Raw genomic sequence first — 23,132 nt, 5'->3', positions numbered from 1 at the left:
AAGGAGTTTTCAAATACACTTCTTATATATACCATCTATTGTTATATTATAAGCCAGATAGCTTTCCATTTCCCATCAGGAAATTGGACTCAAAGGGAAATCGGACGTTTGTGATCTTTTGGAGCTCAGTTTTCCATGACTGTGACTCCTGTTATACCTATAGTGAATTCATTGACTTATTTGTACACCCAGCCTCCACTCTGTTGATAGGAGATCCTCCTCCTAGAATCACTGGTGATATGAAGAAGATTTTACATCTGTCCAAACAATACAGGATAGGTGACTGGTACCTCTACCAGAATCACACTGAAATCAGAATATATGGATGTGAACTATGCCCATTCAAGTTGACTAGATTTGTGCCTATGAGGTTATTTGCATTAGAATATTTTAGGCAGCTTATCTATGCAGACTTAAACCACTTTTGTAATGTAAAGAAGAAGGCTCAGCTAAGAATCAGAAATCAGTTAGGCCCTTATGTCATCAATTCTAGAGATGCATGGAAAGATGCTGAAAATATCTTAGAAGAACACCTTAAATTCAAGAAACGTTTTCTGTGGGTGCCATATGACCCATGTAGTTTCATAAGTGACAGAAGGGTGAGAAACAGGCTATCAGTGTATGTACATCATAGTATCCCAAATCTTGAACAATATCCAAATTAGGAAGAATGGGTAGAAGGGACATTAATAGAAGAAATTAGTGAACAAGAAAAGATGGAAAAAGCTATGAAAGATCTTGAAAAAAACCCTTGACCTAGACTCTTTTGGACAGGTATCTTTCAAGTGGCCTCAACAATTAGGAGTTGGGACATCCTTTGTTCGAACTTCTCAGTAGCCTGCACAGAGAACCAGCTCACCAGTCACAGGGACTTCAAAGGGCAAAGAGGTGGAAACATCAAAATAGCCAATAATGACTGATCAGCCAGGGGGGTCCAAAGAGCAGGAACAAGTACAAATTCCTCCAGCCCAATCTAAAGCAGCAGAAATCCCAGCATTACAAACTCCTCTAAATGAGGAAAAAGGCAAGAAAAGAGACAGAGAAGAGGCCACACCTATCAGTGGACCTACTGAGCAACCAGGAGCAAAGAGACAAAGGCTCAATCCTCTGTCAGAAGAGGAAATTATTGAAGAAACAACAAACAGTCTAAGAGGTGAGAGGGTAGTCAGCCAGCAGACTTCCCTAGTGGTGGATACATCAACTAGCTCGCATAGACAAGAGCTAGAAAGGCAGCACAGTGTAGAGGTATCATCCACCAGGCCACAAAGTAAACAATCCTCAGACATTAAACAGACTTTCATAGAAATTAAGGCTAAAAATGAGCCTGTAAGGATTCAAATGTACAATCAATACTTAAAGATGGCCCCTTCAAACTAGCAAAGATTAATGTCTGCATATGACATCAAAGAGGGTAAAATGATAATGAGTTATTTTAAGCCAAAGGTACAGCAACCCCAGTCAGCAACAGATTTCATTAGAACAAACTTGGAGGTTCTAGCCAAAGATATTCATCCAATGGACCAAATTGAACTTCATAAACAGACAGGAGAAATGGTTTATTCTACACTGGTTGACAAGGCAATGTTGGCCCATCAGTTGCAAAGCTCCTTGGACAATACCTCTGCTCAATTACAGTTGGAGAAAGCCTCTTCTCTGGCCAAGGACAATAGGATCAAATCTTTAGAAGAAATCATCATTGAACTGGGACATGATCCCAAAGATGCTAAAGGCATAAAGGCACTTATAAAGAAGAAAGAAGAGGACATTGCTACCCTAAGGAAACAGCTGAAACTGCCTCCTTCCATGCATCCACAAACTACAGAAGTTGTGCAACAGAAATCAGAGGAAGACATGATGGACCTGCTCATGAAGCTCAATGAAAGATTAACTGATACAGAGCAGGCACTAGAAAAATCATTAAGAGAGAAGCAGGGAGAGTCGACCTCCCAGCCACCTGAGGTAATTCCTACAGTCACAACTGCAGTCCCCTCAACAATTGCATCAGCATCAGCTCCAAATGTCCCAGCACCTACAACAGAAGTAATTACAGGTACAGAAATAGTAGCACCAGCACCAGGCAGCAGTACAAATATGAGCACAGAAGAATTGATAAAAGCCATGGAAGAATTGAGACTCCAAGTGTCAGAGCTGAAACAAGTGAAGGAAAAATTGGCAAAAGTAGAAAAGAGTTATGATAAATCCAAATTAAGTGTGGCAGAGAAAATAAGAGAGGTTAAAACATTAGAGAATAAAGTGAGAACACTAGAGAAGGATCTCACTTTGGATAAGCCTCTGGCAGAAATCAAAGGAATTCTTTGGACCAACATCAATCAATCCCTTAGTGATGTTTGGCCATCTATCCAAACTATTTATGAGCAGGTTGATTTAGTGAGTGTAGCACATGGAGAAATTCAAAAAGCAAGAGCTTTATTAGGACAAATGCCTGATCAAGCCAACCGGCTCATACATTTTTTGAATTACAGAAATAGAGAACAGCTGGAACAGCTTGGCATCCCAGATAGAATAGGCACCATTTTGGAAATCAAAAATGTTCTAACCAAGAGAACTTTAATGAAAAATTTGGAAAAAAGATGCCAGGATATGCAAGTGGAAATTAATTCTTTCATGGAAAGGTTTACAGTTTTGCAGAAAAAAGGGCTGCCAAGTCTTTTAGGAAATAATGACCGGCTTATGAAACACACAGATTATGTACATAAGTTGAACACATATGTTGTTGATCAAGTTAATTCATCAACAAGTGCTTCAGGAGTAAAAGCACTCCCCTTAGGCCAAAGTCTCTATGATAATTTGGAGAGCTTATTTTATATTGAACATGAAGTAAAACATCTGTTTTAGCTCCAGCCTAATTTTATCAGATACACAGAAGCTGATGAAACCTTGAGGAAACTTCAGAGGCATAAGTTGCCAGATCAACAATGGTGGGAAGACATGTTGGGGATCCTGTAAATTCCCCTTGGGTAAGACGTACATTTTGGTCTATTTTTCCGTGATAAAGATAAACAGAGATAAATGAGGCTCAAGCATGTCAAAATATATTTGATCAAGGGTCAAAGGATGTTCGGCAATGATGGAGCAACCAACGTAGAGTATCAGTGGAAGATAGCTGTAAACCGACTCGCAGAACCTATCTCTAGTACATCCAATAAAGAAGGAACGACCAGCACAACATCAATTTATTGTTTCCCTGTTTACGAGACTGGTTGTCTCTATCTTTTGTAAAAGGCGTTAGTCATCACCAGATATTATCTCCTTCAGATATTTTGTAAGATATTTTGATATTTTGTATAAATACCCCCCCAAACGAAGTATTTGGGGTTGGTTGGTGGGTATTCATAGTTTTGACTGTAAATACTGAAATTTCTAGAATAAAAGGCTGTTGGAACCATTTTTGTCTAGCCTACTGAATGAGGAATTGATGCTAAGGACCTGTTACAAAATTATTGAATCATCTTATGGATCAATAAGTCCCTTCTGACCTGTGTTTTACTGTTTGCTACGTTTATTATATCATCTTTGTTTCAAGATCTCAATAATAAAGAAAAAGAATAATCCAGAATTTGCTTGACTGCACTCTGTTTTCAGTCTTTATTATTCTCTGTGTTTTCTTCAGAATTAGTATAAGCAGTGAATTCTTAATTGCTCCTGCTTCCTGGTTCTTACATTTTGACTATTTGCTAAGGAATTCTTAATTTCTCCCTAACATTAATCATCCATTTTCCCTCTTTCAATATGTTGAAGGATTCTTAACTGCGCTTCAGCCATTTGAGTTCATTCCATCTAATTTCAGCCTAATTTTGTTCCATGTTTGACCACCTTGCTCTATAATACCATCTTCTGTTAAGAAACTTAATCCAGAAAGCTATCCTTCTTTGACTCCATCATGCCCAATGGACTGAACTATTCAGTTTACCTCACTGTTCTATTCGATTCTGCCACCCGATCACAAAACAAAACCCTTGAACTTCATAACTAGCCTAACACTTTTCAAAACAAAGCTAAATCATAAAGAGAGAGCCCTCTCTGAATGCAGATTGGCTAGAATCTGTATCTAAAATATTGGTTTGTGGTTACCTCGGCCGTATTCCCTTTCTTACAACTTTGGGGAACAACCTGAGTGATAAAAAATATTAAATGCAGAAATAGAAAGAAACAAGAACAAGAGATGCATGTGAATAAGAAGTGAAAAGAATAAAAGTAAATGATACAAAAGGACTCTAAGGCTCCTCGGATGGCCAAGCCCAAGGAAACTCAGATTTCTATGAAGGAGACCTCTCATTCATAGACCTCTCATTCATATAAGACTGAGTAACGTCTTCCATTTGGCACTCCTGCAAACATGTTACTTGCCTCTGGTTTCTCCAATCCCAAAATAGCACCTAAGCTTTATAACAAACAACAACAAGATCACTTGTAGATCAACTAATTTTTGTCTTCTAAGTGCTCAGGTTCTTCCTCATTGATTGCATCAGGCTCAACAAAATAAAGTTAAAAATGACATCCTAGGCCTGCTACTAGAATAGATTCAATAATTTGATCTCATGACCTACATTTTTAATTGTTTTCTTGGATATTCTAGCTCTACTCACCATGAACAAACAATCGTTTAATCCATATTTACAAAAATTCTCATGATCTATGCAAGATATACTTGTTGATCGAGTCATGACAACCAATTCTGATCTTGTGCTTAATATGAACATCCAATGCCCGAAGAAAGTTTTGAATTAAGACTATATCCAACATTAAATGATTCTCGATATGGGGCTGCTAATGCTACTAAGACCTATCATTACTTGGGAGATATTCACTGGAAACTTACCAATCATTAGCTTGGCATTTTTATAGCTAACAGATCAAAATAGATCAATTACTAACGTGGATGACACATGAAATGCTATGTTTCATGAAATATATAAGAAAACTAATAATCTAACTAATCGACCATCGACCAATACACCCTTTTATGCCACAAAAATATAAAAAAGGAGCCCATATATATGCAAACTCCATAGATGTTGGAAATGTAGATCACTCTGCTATAATATATGTGCATGGGCTATCCGCAATCAATAGAACCTTCTCTTCTTTGCACAGAACTATGCACCTTTCTTTCATCGCATTCCACACTTTCTCACATTGTTTGATCTCAATAACTAGCCCTTTTCTCCATGCAAAGAGGCAGAAACACACACAGTTCGTGCATAAATTGACTGAGATCTTCTCATTCATCAAGTTGCCTCTTTCTAACACAGGTAAAAGTTGATCTATTCTCCAAATCATTCACTATAGATCACTGGAAGAGGAATGTATATTCAATTTGATGCATACGCTCGCAAGAAAAAATATTTCCATAGTCTAAATGCACACTATATGAAGCATCATAGATCAAGCTACGTGTCCATAACCAAGTCAACACTAGGGAAAATTTTAACGATGGAAATTTATCTTAAAGATTAGAAACCTTGGCGAATATTACTATTGCACAACATGAAAATTATAAAATGCTTGGTGATATTTTAGTAAAAAATATTCGAACTTCTAATGATTTTATATAGTCTCTATAAAATTTTGGCGATATTTAATGTGAAATATCTTTTTCTTTAAAAATTTGGGCAAATCATTTTTAGGAAAAAATGGGAATTGGTGAATCTCTTTTTTGGAAAAGCATGGAAAATTATCCCATCTGTGAATGTTAGCCCCTAAAAGCTTCCCTGGTCAACACTAATGTTGACAATTATTGAGCCAATAAAAAAACTTTCTCCACAAGGACCAGATCTAGCATTAAATCGATATACTAAGTTTATCATGGAGAATCAATTGTGCTTACACCTTCAACAATGAGCCATAACAAATATCAAATGAACATGCCATCAATCAAACATTCTACAAGAAGTCATTCACACTTTGCACTAGTTATATTTTAACCATATGTCATGCTCTTCAACACTTCAACATGAACACTACCAAAAGCAAACAATTAAATCAATAATAAATTTAAAAAATGTGCTACCAAAACACATCTACTACACGTCGACCAAATCCATTTATTAGTTCAATTTCATGATTCCCTTGACCATTCCAACAACTAGATCATGGAAAACTTGCACCATTACCAATTTTTAATATGTTCACACGCTCATGGAGATTCAATCATGCAAACCATATCAACATGGAATGGAGGACCAATTTGAATTAATGTGGAATACAATTGCCTGCAATCAAATCACTTGGACAATTTGCAACAGATTTGGAAGGATTGCCCTTGATCCCAAATGTTTTCATATTATGTTGTGCATTTAGCTCCCTTTTTTATTTTTAAATCGACCATTCCATCCATGACTATATTTCTAGAATGAAAATTGATTAACTTTACAAAGTGCACATTATATCCATAGAGGTTTCCATTAATTAAATTTAAAATACACTCCTTATGTTGCAACCATGCTTACAAATTACACCATGCACTACAGTAACAATGCACATACTTTTGGCTCCACTTTTTCTTCAAGAGAATTATAAAGATACTAGAACACAACGTCTTCAAACAATTTTTCTCCTATGCACACTTTATAACTGTCATTGGGACTTCCCATATAATTTCTCAAATCATCTGCATGAAGAAGTACAACCATCAACTAAATTACAATTTTTTTTTTATTCCTATATAATATTTTTAATCAAAAATAGTCATGATCTACATAAATTTACTTTAGAGTTCATTTTTTCTAATTTCAATACAAATTTTGTGTATTTAGGGTGCTAACTAAATCCTTTGTCTCCTACAGGCACGCAATTTGACCATGGACTATGACAGGTCTCAAAATAGTTCAAATCCTATCAACACAACATATTGTTCAATGCTTCACTTCTTAAATCAATTCATGGTTTTGCATAATTGCACACATGGTTAAAAGAGGGCATTCCACAATTCAATTCAAACAAGAAACAAGAGAAAACATTTTTAGAACTACTATCTACACTTAAGAAACTTTGTTTTCTTGGAGGAGCTCCCCCTGAGCTCATGCACCTTTAGTTACACGCTCCTCCTAAGGCTGAATTGGCCTTGATTTTTCTTTAGGGTTTCTTGATATTCCTTCTTCTTCCAAACCATTATATGATTTGTTTTCAGTCTAATCCCATTCTAGATTTTCTTTTCTTCTCTAAGTTCTTCTTTGAATAAGCTTCTTATTTAGACTAGATTCCTTAAGAGATGCAATCAACATGCAATATTTGGACATATGGCTAAAATTGTCTCATGTGAAACATCTAATGTGACCAAGGAATGATGGAAAAGGCTTAGATATTTTGTTCATAAGCCTTTTATTCATTTTCTTCACTTTTGCATTAGTCCTGCAATCTTTAGCCTTATGTCCAAAAACATTACACAAGTAACAATAACTATAAAATGAGTTTTTATACTTGATACCCAACAATGATCTCCTCTGATTGCTTGGATATGAATGTTTCCTTTTTTGCTCCACCCGCTACTGTCTATTATGATGAGGATTGATCCTTTTCATGTTTATGATTAGATTCTACATGTCTAGAACTATGGTGAATGAAACACTTGATATTCTCTATTTGTTGTTGATTCAGTTATTGGTCTTCTTGGTTTTATGATTTGATAGTGGTTTCCCCTAAATTAGATGTGTTTCTTTGTAGCTCATTTCTTTCAGAATCTACCTCAACTCTTAATTCTTCATATTGTTTCTTAGACTCTTTCAACTGATTACTCACCTCCTCTTGAACTATTCTTACCTTCTCCAACTGGATTTTCAAATCATAAATTTCTTCTTTGAAATTGTCTCTCTTTCTTCAAATATTTGGAGAATATTTTTTATATCTCTATTTTCTATTGAGACTTTCTCTATTTCTACCAAACCTAAGCTAAGTTGAACTTGATCTTCAACCATTTTTTATTTTCTTCATAATTTCTCCAAATTTTGCCTCCATGCACTGCATGCAACCTATCCTAGATCTCTTTTGTAGTATTGAGATCCATAATTTTCTCAATGTCCTAATCTTGAAGATTATCATACATTACACATATGGCCTGTGCATCCTATAATTGAACTTTTTTTGAAGGTGGTATATCGCCATAACCATTTATTACCACTTTTCAGACTTCAGATCCTCGGCCATAAATTTCTAACTTTACCTTCTCTCTCCATGCTTGAAAATTTGTGGCATTAAGTAGTGGAGCATATTCATAACCTATGATTCACCCAGACCCACCTTCCAGATATTAAGTTGCAAAAAAAGGCACCAAATCTAATACCACTTGTTGGAAATCAAATCACTACTGAGAGGGGGGAGTGAATCAGTATTCATGGTTTATACAATTTTAATTTTTTTCTCCAAAATTCTAAACAATAAATAACCCAACATGATACAATAGATATGAATATGTAGGCTTAAGAAAAAATTAACACAAACAAACCATAACAAATATTAAGAAAATCATGCACAAGGAAACACAAGAATATCTAGTGGAAACCCTCAAGGGAAAGAAAACCACCTTATTGTTGTTGCGCTACTCTAAAGTTTCTATTATTCATCAAGCAAATATTTACATAGATCAGCTAGCCACTAACAACTAGGAGATGTGACTATTATTCTTCCATGATCCTGGTGTCTAGGATAGAATCTGAAATCTCTGACACTATCAAACCAAGAATTACAATGAAGATACTTTGCACAGTGGAATATAAACAACAGTAAATCTATTAGTGCACAAAATATACACAACTTTTTTTTATAGTTTTGTACAATAACCCAACTTCATTATATTAATCAACCTGAATAATAGAATAGTGTAGGGCTCCAGTACTAGGGATAATGGCCCTCAAATATCCACTAGTACAACAATACAAAACTAGGGCTTTATGTCAATTGATCGACAACTAATCTACCCTCAACAAGATACTCTAAACATATGGGTGTAGAGTGCTCTCCCAACTCCTCTCAATCATACCTTGTACCTGCCCAGTCCTTCGGCTCCTGATTTGCAACACCCAGCATTATCAATGCTCCAAGTCCATCTACCCACTGAATCTCAGCTCAACAATTTTCTCTATCATTGATCGTTCGTCCATCAACACATCAAAACATCAAGACTCCTATTGAGTTTTTCACAACTCTGTATGTGAACAAATCGCAACTTCCCCTTTTTGCTCCTCAACTACTTAGGGACTTCATCTCACTAGAGTCTTCCTACACTGCTCCAATGAAGACTAACATAAGGCACAGAGGGCTTCCACCTATCACTGCTGCAAGTCTCTTCTCCAACAATGAACATGGGCTACAACAAATTGTTCCTTTGGCTGATTAGGCCTATGAGCTCCACCAAACTTCCTCTCATAATCTTACACTTGTTCCACTCTTATTCTACCCTCCAATAGACCATGAGTTTCCAATACAAGTTCCTCTCCTAGGACACCATCCACCTGCAAAATATCACATCAACTCAAGAGGGCAAACATACCTTTATTTTGAGACTTTCTACTACTCCTCTTGAAATACATACAACTACTAATGTGTCTTCTCATACGATGTCCACAAACACACCTCATCCACTAGCATCCATTCATAACCAAGGAGTCATACACAACAAACTATTTTTTCCTTCTTTCCTTGGGATATGTGCTTGCATGAGCTCTGGTTAGGGCACACTAGCATCCCTTACCCTAATTCAACTCAACTGTGCTACCACCTGTTGTGGTAAAAACACAACCTCCCCTTTTTTCACTTAATTCTCATTATGGGGACCCTTTAATTGAATGATTGGTCACATTACTTTTCTATTTTGTGAGTTTATATTTCTTCAATGAGTTCAATCTATTCTTATCTTCCTATTATAACTCATTTGATCTCATTTGGACATTTGGTTTGTAAATGGCGTCTAAATTTTGATTGAATATTTTTCACTACCGTGGCCTACTCATATGTAGATAATGTATTTTACCTTTTTGTTTTATAGGTTTTATTTCTTTATTTGTATTGTTATTTGTAAAATATTTATTTATATTTGTAAATAGTATTTTAATTTTTATCCCTTACATAGCCCCCGAGACCAATAATCATACCTAGACTTTAAGCCTAAATCATCAAACAAGTGGCATATATATTAATACCATATATCAAAGCTATGGGTGATCAAGATTTTGATATTGGAAGAATCCCTTTGAGAATCCTCGAAATCAAAGTCCAAGCCATTTTATAGAGGGGTTTAATAAAACAAATGACCAAAGTCCGAACCATATTAAAATTGAAATTATTAAGTGGTTTGAACTTCGTATAACCCAAAGCCCGACCATATTATAATATAGTCGACTGGAGGACTCATCTGCCACATCATTATTTCCACTCCCGAGTATCGACGATCGGAGATTTTCAACTTAGAAAGCTTTTAAAAACTTCGATATATGATAAGGGATATTCATTTCCCGCCAATATTCCAATATGGCACTCCGCCAATTTTCCAATAACCAATCCTTCCAACCTCTGATAATCATCTCCCTCTGATTTCCAATCTCTGATAATGATACCCCTCTGACTTTCGACTTCCGATAATCCACTCGCCTTTGGTATCCAGACCCGATACACTATTCAAACGGAGTTCAATAAGATATCACATCCAATCCATATTGCAACCTCCCAATATTGGTGAATCAACATTTTTTGTTTGTGTGCATTGTAAAAAGTTATGATGGGCTTACCTCTGATACCACTTAGCTCTTGTCACGTATATCATCCTCTGGACGCTGTTATAGCCACTGAATTAAAATTAAATGGTCTTGGGGCATAATTAAAAGTCATTTGTGTATTGAGTTTTCTGCCATTTTAAATGGCTAATTTCGATTTCTCTGTTACAGGGAAACATCTTGACTGAATCATATAGATCATTCGATCAATAGCTACGAAAGCACGGGTCAAGATCCAAACCAAAATAGACAGAGGAGGTTAAAAAAAAGCTTAAACAAGGACTAATACCATGAAGAGCATGATACTGTCAGACAATCTCCTCAGTGGTTATCAATAGAAAATAAATCGAACTCAACAGAAATCTAAACTGACAACTTTATCAAACACATGTGATCTACATTTGGCACGCAATTCAACAAAAGCAAAAACCACCTTATTTAATTTATTTTATTATCTCGGCTATTGAGAGATACTTGGAGTTGTTGTTATTTTTGCGATTTCACCTTAAGCTATGTATAAATACAATCTCCTCAACAAATATATGATGGAAAAATAAAATGCATGAAATAAAGTAGAGATTAGAATAGAGAGGCATTATTAGAATAGTAAATTCATTCACAGATCTATGATTTATGTGATTTGGGTTTGGTCTCTTTCAATTCTAAGTTGTGTAAAGAGGAGCAGGGTTTGCACTATTGTAACTGTTGTTTCTAACAAGAGTTTGTGACTAGGAAGAGGCTTGTTGAGGATCAAATCTTGTATTGAGCAAGACAGGAAGATTGATTAACTTGTATAAATATACTGTTATTTTTAATAAAAAATCGCATTCCTTTTTGGTAGCAAAATTATGTCTATGGAATTCATATTGTGCAATATTGTCAATATTGATTCTTATATTGTAGATTAACTATCTGATCTTCAGTACATAAATCTATTACCATTTATCTCTTGCCATTACTTATTAATATTAGATTTACGAGTAACTATTTACTCATAAATATGTTACCTTATCCTGATTTAATAACTAGTAACATTATGTGAACTAATTCCTAATGCTATTGGTTCATTAGTTGTTGTTTTCATTAACATTATGTGAACTAATTCCTAATGTTAGTGATTCAGCAGTTATGATTAATTGATCTCTTAAACATAGCATGATAAGTAGTTACAATGTTAGTTAAATGAACTGTTTTTTTAACCAGATATTTATCATAAGCCTTTCGTGCTGAAATCCCAATTATTACTAGTCTTTCTCTTGCTTGCATGGAGGACTAATCATTCATCCAATCGAGATAGTCTTAGGGAATATAGAGTTAGATTTTCATTTAGTTTAAAGACTGCATTTCTTGAATTCCTCTTCTTAAGGAGGCAAAGCATTAGAGATGGTTTGGCGGAGCCCCAAATTAGCTTAGGGGATTACTTTATTGTCAAGCTAGTAGCAAGAGATTCATTTTGATTTCTCTTACTTTTTTGGTGAGAGAATAAAGATATTATCAGCCAGCAGAGATATAGAGAAAGGGTAACTGGACCCAATAGAACCAGTTGGAACCACCATTCAATGGATATAGATCTAAGTTATAGATCTTGACTGGGTGATATCCTTAAAATGTTTGATTAGGCCATTTTTTCCAATCAAAATTTTTGGTGCTAGAAGGAGAACCTGGAGACTTTTTGTCTCTTGGAGATTTTGTATTTCAAGGTTTTATTTTAATCACAATGGATGCTCTCAAACTTCCAATTTGGTGTCGTATCTCTAGACGTGCATCTACCAATACTCCAATAGAAATAAGAAGACACCCGTCAAAGGTAAAATTTAATGGTAAGAGGAATGCTTCTACATTTAATCATGCCTTGCAATTTATTCAAAAAAATTCAAATTATGCTTATCATGATATTGACGAAGGTATTCTATGCAATATTTTTACTCTTACATTCTTAGGAAAAGCCAAAATCTGGTGTCAATATCTTCCAGTCGCCCCTATTCATAGTTGGGATCAATTTATCATAATTTTCCTTTAACAATTTGAGGGATATGATTATGAACAGATATGTCATGAATTTGAAGATCAACGAAGGTTTGGAAATGAATCTCTCTTAGAATTTACTATTAGATTTCAATTAATTTGCTTGAGATTTAAAGCTGAAGATAAACCTTCAGGAATTGAATTGATAGATTAGTTTGGATATATTTTTTCTCTTCCTCCCATTTCAAATCCGTATGTAGCAATTGCAAGTTTTGATGACTCTCCTTCAACTTCGAGTAATATTATCAAAAACTATGATTTAGAGCTGCATTATAATTATGATGAAGTGGCATCAACCATGTATGATAAATTCCCAAATTTAGTACATACCTCTTACAATGTTAATGATAATCATGTTGATGAACCATTATCACAAAGCTTGTAAGAATTTGATAAACAACTACAAGAAGAAATCAGTAATAAACTTGAAGGACCATCTGCCATGAAATCTAAAAATCACTATGAATTAAATTCAGAAAATCGGATTATAAATCAGCAAGTACAAGCATAAATTGAAATTTCCAATAATATGCGACCTGTTGTACAAATTTCTAAATTTGATCATATTGATCAAATACAAAATTTAGTGCAGCCACAGAACATTCTTCAAGAAAGTGCAATTAGCCAAGTAAATGATCTGGAATATGGAATTTGCAATGAAGCAAATTAATAAGAATTCACAAATAGAGATATTTTTAAATTCATTGCTTCTGATTCTCATTTTCACCTTTATCGTGATATTTTTGTTGATAGCAATTTATCCCCTCTTTACTTTAATGTTATTCCAGAAAACAGAGAGGCTGATATAAATGAATTGAAAATTAGTTTTTATCAAGATAGAGAATCATTCATTGATCATTCTTTTGGCATTAATGAACATGTGCTTCATATTCCTTCTTGTTTTGATACATCAGATGAGATTGAAGGGAATTCTAGAGAATGTTGTGAAGTCATTTATGATAATTACTCTGACATTGAGGATGTTGATTTGTCTTCTTCTCAAGTGAATCCTCATGATCAAATTCAAATCACATGTGAAAATGAAGAACATTCTAACTCAGAAAGTTTTCCAACTAGTTCTCATTTTCAAACAATTAATCATACTCATGATTTCAGCATTCAAGAACCCATTCCAATCTATGATTTTTATGATGATTGAATTCTCACTCATATTCATAGTCTTGACCCTCTCTTTAATTCACAATTTGGTGCTAAAAATCATTCTAATTCCATTATTCTAGTCAATCCTTGTGAAGAGGAAATTACTTCAAGTCAATCCAAATTGTGTTGTAACAATAATTATATTACTACTACAGATAGTGATTTGAATTTATTGTTTTTCCTTCACTTATTTTGTTTTATTTCAGATTTGTTTTTTGTTTTCATTTTTCAATCTCTAGATATCTTATGCTAGCATATTGAACAGTTCAGTATTGAACACTCAATTGATGCATTGCCTGAATGGGAAGATGAAGTTTCAAATCACAATCATGAACATCAAGAGCTATTACTTTTCCAATTCCAATTGATGTTCATTTCTTATCACTTGTTACTTTCCTCTCCAAAGTAGTGCCAACAAGAGAGTGTATCTTTACAATATGACCAGCTATCTAATTCTATTAATGATCTTCCATAGAATCTATCAGTTTTCCATCCATATTTCATTGACACATTTGAGATACATTTGGAAAGTTTTCCCTCACAGAATATTATTAATAATTTAACATATGTACATAAGACTGATAAATTTTTGTAGGCCATTGTATCTAAAAATCCATTTCCACAATCTGGCCTATTATCTTCTCCTTTAAACATCTTCCAATCATTAATGGAAATCCATCCAAATTTCTATGATCCAATTGATATTCAGCTAGAAAGGACATTTCAAGAGAAGGTGATTGTAAATAAGTTGTTTCTTGTAAATACATTAACAATAATTGTACATAATGTTTTCATATTTATTTCTGTTGGTTTAAGTAGATTTATAATTTTGTTACTAATGTTTGATGACATTCATGTAGAAAATAAAACACTTGAATGGCTACAATGGAGGTTTGATTCCACCTATTCTTAACCTTCTTTTTATATTAGGATTAGGAATAGATTCGATTGATTTTTGTTCATGTTTTGTAGATTAAATAAGAATATGATTTTGAACATTTTTTTTATTAATACAGAAGAAGATGAAGATTCATGAGGTAAACTTATTATCAAATTCTTCCAGTTATGCATTTATATCTTCATTATCATTTGTTTGTGTGTTTTATTTCAGTTTGTTCTTTTATTCTTTAGTTTTTCTTCCTTATGTTCTTTTGTCTTCTTGTATGTTTTCTTTGGAATAATTTCGAGGACCAATCTCTAATAATAAAGAAGTTGTGAAAATTTTAATGTGGAAAATTGGAAAAATGCATTCAAGGTGATTTTCTTTGTCATTTCCAAAGATTTCATTTATTATGATTATGAAAATTTATATGTTCTATTTGGAAGCTGAACTTATAAAAGTAAATAAACCCTGTTTGAATTTTTATAAGTAAATTTTAGTTGCAACTCTCATTAGATTAGAAAACTCGTTTTAATGAACATCAGACTTACCAAGAAAGACAACATTAACACGCTTGACATTCTTCTTAACAAGAAACATAATTTCTTATGTCAAGATCATTCTTTTTACTTGTTGAAGTTTAGTATTTTTATCTCATGATTTGCTTTTGTGGTTGTTCACTTTTGGTTTTTTTGCTAGTTTCACTTGTCTCTCGATTTTGGGTTTGAGTCAACAACATCTCACTTCTACCCTCCGCAATTCCCTTGTGTGCTAATTTTACCTTTGCGTCAGATTGATTTTAGTGATATTACCAACCCTTTTGAGGAGTTCTTTTTAACCCAACTTTGATTTAATACTTTGTAAATTATTACTTATCTAATGAAATTAATTAGTAAAAGGAAGAATAATAAGAAGATCATTAAATTGATATCTTTCAAACTCACATTGAAACTCTGACTTTGTTTGTATTTTACTATCATTTGGATGTTCTCTTACCTTAATATAAATAAGAGAAATCTACTTTACAACATGTCGTATCCTAAAACAACTACTAAAGTGTTGGGCAGCGGACTCCCCCATAGCATATTTTTGGGGCTTAAAGCACGAGTTTTGGTCAATGTAATGTAAAGACCCCACGAAATGTGGGCACGAAGTACAAGAGTCTAGGGTTGTCCGCCCTAAAAAAATGTAATTTAATGTATAGTATGTCGGCCTACCCATGGTCCGCAGACCACAGGATTGTATAAATAGAGCGAGGCTATAAGTCTAAAGACAGTTCTGAGTTTTTGGGAAGTAATAGATAGATGTGAAGGCATGGTTAGAAGATAGAAGTGAATCTGAAGTGTATTGGGTCGTAGTGGTAGGTAGAGGCTCTGTAACTGAGTGCGTAGAGGCCTGGTAGAGTGTGCAATGAGTGCGCGGATCCCTGCAGTTGAGTGCACAGGGTAGAGTCAGGTCTGTAACTGAACTTGAATATTAATAAAGATAAGATCGATTCAGAATATTGTGCGTCTGTTTGTAGATCTATAATTCTATGTTATGGTTATCTTTATGCATTTATATTGTTTTCAAGTAGGCGTGGTTACTAAAAGTTGAATAAGTAATAAGAACATTGGGCCCACACAAACTATGTTAAGCACTAATATAATAGCACAGTAAGGATCAGATCGAACTAATACTATTCCCAAAGGTGTGCACGAGTTACAAATAATAGAAAGCTGCACGGAGGAAGGTAACGTGCAGATTAGGATCGCAAACCTCCAGAACCTTCATGAAGACATCCCTAGGGTGCGGAAACCTGGTTTCGGCACCCTCCCATACTACTTCGGGTGAGACCTCAGTCCACGCTCCGTAGATGGTTGCTGAAAGGGCCAATAGTACTGGGATTTTCTTGGCTAAACTCACTGCTGAACCTGGGTCAGGCCCCACGTAGCCAACAAATCATTCCATTGCCAGGACCAGGATCTGCCTAAGGGATTTCTGATGTCGTGCCACTAGAAACCAAAAGAGAAGGAAATTGAAGAGTGGTTGGAAAAGAAGATTCACGACTTTGTGACACAGGAAAATATAACTCCGTAGGTATCTGAGAAAAGGTGGCTAGATCGTTACGTGTATACGAAAATCCATGAGATTTTCTTTGCATCCTTTCCCTCTGAACTGTATGAGTGGATCGCGAGATTAGCCGATAGCCAGGGAAGGTGTAAGCTCAACCAACCGATAGTGTGGACTCCGGAATTAGTGCGCAGACTAGAGGCATCAAAAGACAAGATCATGTGAGCTGTGGACCATTGGCTCGACCAGATAATAGGGGGATTTATCACTGAGTTTGCGGTAGACACGACCGTGAGCTATAGCGAAGCAGAATGACGTTTTCTAAAGGAAGCACGAGGTAAGTACATTAAATATTTGAATACCTGGATTAAGATGCTGTTATGTGAAAAGCAGTTTATGTGAATACATTAATGTTTAGAACGACACAGAGCGGAAAGATCTACAAAGGTAGCAGGGAATTAGGAAATAGTCCCTTAATTTCACCTTCGTGAGAGAGTGAGGAAGAGCTCACTCGGGTCTGTCCGAGAAGTGAGGTTAGTGTGATAAGACAACCCATTCTACAGTTACCACCTCCACCCATGCCACCACCTGCTTCACCTCCCTCACCTCCATATCCACCCACTCCACCCCCACCACCCCCACAGTTCAGCATGGCAAGCGCGATCAAGCTACCCATATTCAGAGGTGTAGGGAATGAATATCTACACTAGTTTTGGTTCGTGGTAAGAGTAGTGTGGGAAGCACAAGGGGTCACGAATGACAACATTAGAAAGGCTACATTGGTGAGCGTGTTGCAGGATCGCGCGTTGACATGGTATATCAAGCACTCTAATGACCACCCAAATGCAGGGATAACAAAGATCTAGAATGTATTGAACAAAGAATTTAGCTGGCCCAAATCAGAGACACAGTCCATCATCGGGTTTAAAGAGATCATGATTTTCTGAGGCGAGACCCCCTGGGATCTGGATAAGCGGTTAAAGAGTGCCATCTGTGAGGCTAATATGACGCTAACGGATGCAAAACACCGTGCATGGTTTGTGGCACCTTTGACATCGCACTTGATGATGATGCTATCGCAACAAAAGCCTTGAACCCAGGCCAAAGCGTTGGAAATGGCGATGAGGTTGCATGAGACCCCGATACAAGATCCTGGGTTGGGAGTTCAACAAATCCACACACAATTACAGAATCTCTACCTAGAAATGCAGAGCTTGAAGCCGGTTAGGGTACCGCAGCCAAAGGCGCATGAGGAAGTATGGTGCATAAAATGCAAAGGCCAGGGCCATGACAAGGATCATTGTCCAGTATTTGCGAACTACTTGGCAGGAGGGGGACCAATGACATCGAGACCAGAGGCACAGACAGGGCCGAGTTCAACACCCGCGCTATGGTGCGCGATCTGTCAGATAAGAGGAAAACACATGATGAATAATTGTCATTTGTTGTAGAAGTATACACCAACCCCTCAGCAGTTGTTTTGTAATTTCTGCAGGTCAGTAGGCCACAATGAGTGCACTTGTCACAGTTATGAGTTAATGATGGATCGGACCCCATCCTATAGGATGTAGACCGAAATGCGAGGCCTCGACCCAGCTGTGGGGATGGCACGCACTGGATTCCAAGGCCGAGGTCGAGGACTAGGAGAAATGGGACCAAGAAGGGGCTGCAGACAGTTAATTTGTTACAATTGCAGAGGACAAGGGCACTATGCCCATGATTGTACTAACCCGACGATAATATCCTGTTCATACTATGATCAGTTTGATCATGAAATGATAGATTGTCCTACGTTGATCACACATGTGCGCGAAAAAGGGGTACTCTAGCCTCCTTCGACTCAAAATATCCAAATGATGATGTATGAACCATGCAAAGAAGACCCAAATGTGAACATGGTGCTCAGAAGCGGTGCGACCACAGGGGAGGATAAGGAGAAGCAACCTGAGGAGGATATATGGGTTCGCAAGTCTCCTACAAAGGAACCTGAGTTTGACTTAGAATGAGCAAAGGAGACATTCATGGAAGCTAAGAAGAGCTTCGCGGAGGCCTCTACTTCAGGTAGTAAGGATCAACCAGAACCAGGGATGGATCCTTCCATGCTTACTACCTTTCTACAGACATGCATGAAACTGATGCACAAAAACAAGGCAGTTAAGGGACTACAGGAGCTGATCACTAGGTCCGCGGGGTCAGGAGAACCCCGCGTAGTCTAGAAATTGGGGAAGCATACATTGCGCATTGGAAGGGAGATGAGGTTGACTACACATATTGGTGAGTATGAAATGGATCAGGTAATCCTAGACTTGTGTTTGAACGCGAATGTATTACCGAAGCAAACATGGGAACGTATGGGCAAGCCCGCGTTGCAGTGGTCCCCAATTTAATTAGCAATGGTGAACCAACAAAACATTTTGCCCATGGGAAGGTTGCAAGGGGTAACAGTTGATATCGAAGGCGCGAGCACACGGACGGACTTTGAAGTAATAGAGATTGTCGATGACAGCAATCCCTGTCCTACGTTGTTAGGAATAGACTGGGCCACCGATATGAACGGAGTTATCAACCTGAAGAAGTGGAAGATGATATTCAAGAAGAAGTCCCTACACGTCGTAATCCCGCTAGACCCAACCGAACGAGCATGCTACACAGAACCAGTGCGTGACGATGAAAGTGACGATGAGCTGGATTGTATTTACCAGATAACAACACGATACCAGGAGCGGGTGAACCCTACTGCAGGTTGGATAATCTCATGGGAGAGCGAAAAATCCTGTACTTCGGATTCAGATGAAGAAGTAGAACGCTGGTAGAACCGGTTGCACGAAGTGACAACACTAAATTGAAAGATGATGATTAGATCACTGCGTTGCGTGACAACAGAGGCAGGGGAAGTGCCAACCTATGATGGGGTGATAGCGGTGGATGAATTCCTAGACAAATTTGAAAGCGCAGTACCAAAACAGCAATGGTACGGTGCGCTGGAATGGGCACTACACGCAACACCCACACGATGGTGGAATACACATCAGAAGACCATTGTAAACTGGTGCGAATGTAGGAGGCAGATGTGCTTACGGTTTGGAAGCCCCTAGTGGCGAACGAGAGCCGGGCAGCCAGGATGAAGTAGCTTGTGCACCCACCTATGTCGATGGGTGCAGACGTGTGTTGTGCAAGCACACTCCAGACTAAGGATCGAAAATTAGAACTAAACACAACAGCAGGAAAATGTACATGCCCCACAGAGGTTCCACGTAGAAGCATTCAAGAAGGTATGTAGAATCCTGAATAGGGTTTACCAGTTGGGATGAAATGACTGGGACCTGCACATACCAGTGGTCTAATGGGCCTATAGGGCCATGCACAAAAACTTGAGCACGGAAATGATTCCGAAGACAACGAGCAGAGTCGAGGCCATATTTTTGGAAAGGAATCCTCACGCAATAAATCCCATAATTGGGACAACACGCGAGGACTAGAATGAAGGGATTATGTAGCTGTGCAAGGATGAACATATGCAGATTCAAGAAGCCATTCGGTGAGAGAACCTTGAGCTTCACGAACTCAAAGAAGATCGGGTACGACTGAAGCAGAAAAGCATGTTAATCGACATGGAAATAAAAAAAACTGGACACCGAAATCGTGCAAGCATGTCACATCAATAGAAGGACAGGACAAGATATGGGCAGCCATACCAGCTTATTATAATATTGTCGCCGAGAATTTCTCACTCCGCTACCATGGTTGCGACCACACCTTATCAGACAAAGTAACCAGGGGAGCGCATTGCATAAGGAAGAACACGAGGTGCTAACTGGCACGAGGGTAACTAAGGAGGGCCCGTGGACTAGGTTGGAAGGTGACTTGAAGCCTCACACTGGTGATGCGACCACCTGACTATCCGTAGGAAGCATAGTCTCAACACTCCAAGCAATTGAAAGAGAGTGTGGGACTATAAAAGAGTCTATATTGGAGCTGCACGATAAGAAGGTTGCATGAAGGATCAATATGACACACAGGTCGTTTCCATGCATAGGGGGTTGTGTTGCCACATGGGTAGGCTAGGAAGTGACCATTGGTATCACTGTTCATGATAGGATGTCCAATTTAAGGCAACGAGGAGTGGGCGACGGGCAATTAAGACACGAAGTCAGAACTAGATTTGGGACTATATGCTGCCAATCTCGCATTAATGAGCCAAATAAGGGGGGAACAATTGAATTTGAACTCAAAAAGGCCTATAAATCATAGGTGGCTCTCCACCAAACAACCCTTGGGGTTTTGAGAATTCAGTTGTTGCACTATCAATTGGGTATGGACCTAACGAATTTGGGGGCTGTGAGATCAAGTTCAATGTTTGAGACGTTGTCGAAGGAGACATAGGATTTCCTTATTAGAATGATGTCAACAACCGAGGGAGCCACACAGAGCCCTACGTTGCTGGTGGGGGATGCACTGGAAATTCCTAAATCACCCCGGACGCCGAGGCCCAAAAAGGATCCATAGGCAGCAAGATCAATCGGTATGTCTCCGCGAAATCTACGGTTCGGTAAACTATCTATGGAAGACAAGGGAAAGACTATTAATCTTGAGACAGATGACGAGGAGGAGGATCTCCAATTATTTATAGAAGAAATCGAGGCAAATGAAGAAATGGAGGAAGACATTTAGCCAGTGCGCGCTAAAGCAAAACTGCCCAAGTATGTCCCTTCGTGGAAAGGGAGAGTAAAATATTTGGATGTCATTAAAAGCACACTCCAAACCTCGTTTCTCCAATATGGAATTCTGTTTGAAGTGTCGGTTCTGGGTCGCATGCCCACGATGAAATTTGAATATTGGGACCTCACAGACAGTGAAAAGTTCCCACATTTGGAGACCAGCCAACTCATGAAATAGAGCAAGGAGGGGTTAGTTACAATGCTAAAGCCGCAGAAATGGCTGCGTAGTGTGGAGGAGGCCGGGCTACTCCACCTACTATCGATTCCACACTTTAACTGGGCACCAATCACGATCTTTGTCATCAGGCAACTACTTTTCCCGGTGCACGATGGGTACTTGTGGCTGGAGGAGCCTATGCTTATCACGACAGAGCTTATTCATAGGATTTCTCAGCTTCCTTGTATGGGAAGGGACACTGTGGAAATAGCTAGCAAAAGTGGAGATTTGGCACTCGCAGAGGCCATGAAGAAGAAATACCAGTTAGAAAAGAAGCAGAGAGGCTACGTAATCAATAGCATTCAAGACAAAGGGGTGCGCATAGCAACCTAGTTGCTAGTTGGGAAGGTAATGAGAAAATGTTGTGGCAACGAGGTACCAAAAATGATCATCGCGTTGGCCGAACAATGCGCAGAGGGGGTACAGTTCAACTGGGCGCAGTTCCTCTGCGAGGAGTTTCTAACGAACTGCAAGGAGGCCCAGGAGTAGGGTAAGACCTTCCACTATGCGTGGTTTCTCTTATCCATCTTGTTGGTTGCAGGGGAATTGCCTGAGGACAGTCAGTTTCCTCCTCTTGACCAAGACTTGCCAGAGGCAGCAAAATACACGTTGCTCTAGGCGACAAAGGACGCCACGCGAATCTGCGAGACCAAGATCTTCTGGATACTCATGGAGGCAAGCATCTGGATGTGGATCAACAAAAGGCCATGCCTATCCCCCATGGTGTATGACAGTCTGCGGAGCTTTGCAGAGTTTAAGGCGGATATGCACAATGTGTACATCAAAGCATGGAAGGATCTGGAGCAGAACTAGACAAAACTCCTTTTCATCGCAATTGATGATGTTGTTTTCGTGGTGCTTGACTCATGGCCACCCGAATGGTGCACCCTGGATCTAGCATCGCGCGATGAGGCAGTGATACAAAGATAGAAGGATTCCACCAAGCTGTTGGCACAACAGAAGCAGAATGAGCAGTTCGTCGAGGAGGTAAGGGCTTCCCTTGAGGCAGCGAAGGCTACCGCAGAGCAGACCAAGGCTGCCAAAAAAGCAGCAGCAGCTGGGGCCACCACGATGCAAGAGGAAAGAGGCCCAGACCTGACCATAGGATAGGAGACAGACGACACGGAAGGAGGCACGAACCTAAGCACAACATCTACACAACTAAAATGGTCGCGTTGTATGGAACAAATAGGGCCATGGAAGAAGACCAAAGCTTCCAAGTTGGATGGGGAACCTATTACACTGACAGAGGCTGACCTATACGACATAGGTGACACAGTTCGAGAGGTCACCAGGGAATCGTTCCAGGAAGCAATGACGGAGCAATAGAATGTGTTGGGGGCCCTCGGGGCACA

The sequence above is a fragment of the Pinus tabuliformis genome, chromosome 1_1 (assembly GCF_031772625.1).
Source record: "Pinus tabuliformis cultivar Carrire ecotype Pingquan chromosome 1_1, CPIR1, whole genome shotgun sequence".
Lineage (NCBI taxonomy): Eukaryota > Viridiplantae > Streptophyta > Pinopsida > Pinales > Pinaceae > Pinus > Pinus tabuliformis.
This window is presented reverse-complemented; position numbering follows the sequence as displayed.